Source organism: Leishmania donovani, chromosome 33 (assembly GCF_000227135.1).
Source record: "Leishmania donovani BPK282A1 complete genome, chromosome 33".
NCBI classification, from domain to species: Eukaryota; Euglenozoa; class Kinetoplastea; order Trypanosomatida; family Trypanosomatidae; genus Leishmania; species Leishmania donovani.
Window position 1 is genome coordinate 791,462 of NC_018260.1, and position 1,303 is coordinate 792,764.

Here is a 1,303-nt window from a genome sequence, read left to right on the forward strand (position 1 = left end):
GAGAACCAGCAACGGCTCCTGTGCATGGGAAGTACCCCCGTCCAGTGCCCCCGCGCGTTCCCAGGAAGCGTCACTTCTCCGCCGCCGGTGACAGACGCGGATGTCGAGGCCCCTCCCCTCACTGGCAGCAATCGTTATGGTGTGCCCAGCGCAGCACCGACCCCTCTCCTTGAATGGGCGTTCACCGTCGTGGAAGAGAAGAAAGGACGTATCGGACGGCGGCACCCTCATTCTCTGGCCGCGACAAGTCAACAGCTGGCCAGATGAGCAGCGTTACAACGCGGAGGTGGGTCTGGATGCGCAGCCATGGGAGAACTCGTGCTCGACGACTGTGTGTGTGTGGGAGGGGGGGGTGACAGATCTGGCAAAGCCATCTTTTCCAGGTGCGTCTTTCCGTGCATCTGCGGCCGCTCTTGAGTCTGCGAACCAGGGACCGCTCCGTGCATCTGCGAAGAGCGCACCCGAATGAGCTTGGCTGTTGGCCCAGAGGATGATGTGGGTGGCGACAGCAACATCGGCCTGCCATCCTATGTGTGCCACGCGACCCGCCTCCGACATTCACGTGAAGGTCTGCATCGACAGCATCCAACGGACGGGTGGTCGACAGGCGGTGGAGACAGCTCTGCAGGGGCCCCGAATCGCCGCGGAAAAGCTTAGCGCCACCTCGAATGACGACGAGACCAGCACCTGCAACATGTCTGCGTTGGCTGGCGTGGCGCTTGACCACAACATGGGAACGGTCTGCGGTGGAAGACAGACGTGCACCCAGCTGAGCACCGATTCGTTCAAGCAGTTGACAAGGAGGAAGAGCTCGGACGGCTCATGGATCGGCTTTGGTGTGCCGCTCGAGTCGTGCACATGCCCCATCACAAATTTCGTCTTTTCCTCGCGGCGACGCGCCGGCTCTGTTCGAAAACGGTCACGAGGCCTCCACTGCGGTTCCTTGTGGGCGGATCTGCCTCAGAGCGCCCAAAGCGAACTCCGCCTGTGGCGCCAACGAGCAGCACCGAATATAAACCACGTCGCGCCGCACGTCTTTCGGCGTCTGCCGCAGAGCACGGCCTTCACATAGGCTGCAACCCCAGGAGGACGGTGAGGGGGAAGGTGCGCGGTACGCATGCATCCGCATACGAGGCAGATGGTCGTCACCGGTAGCCTCTGAGGGGAAGGGGAGGGGCGCCAGGCGCAAATAGCATCAACTCGGCTGGGCTCTGCGCGGTTTGCTGTGCCTTGTAGGCACAAACAACATTTCCAAAGAAAGCGAAGAACAGCAGCAGCACCACACCTTCCCAAAGACAGCACG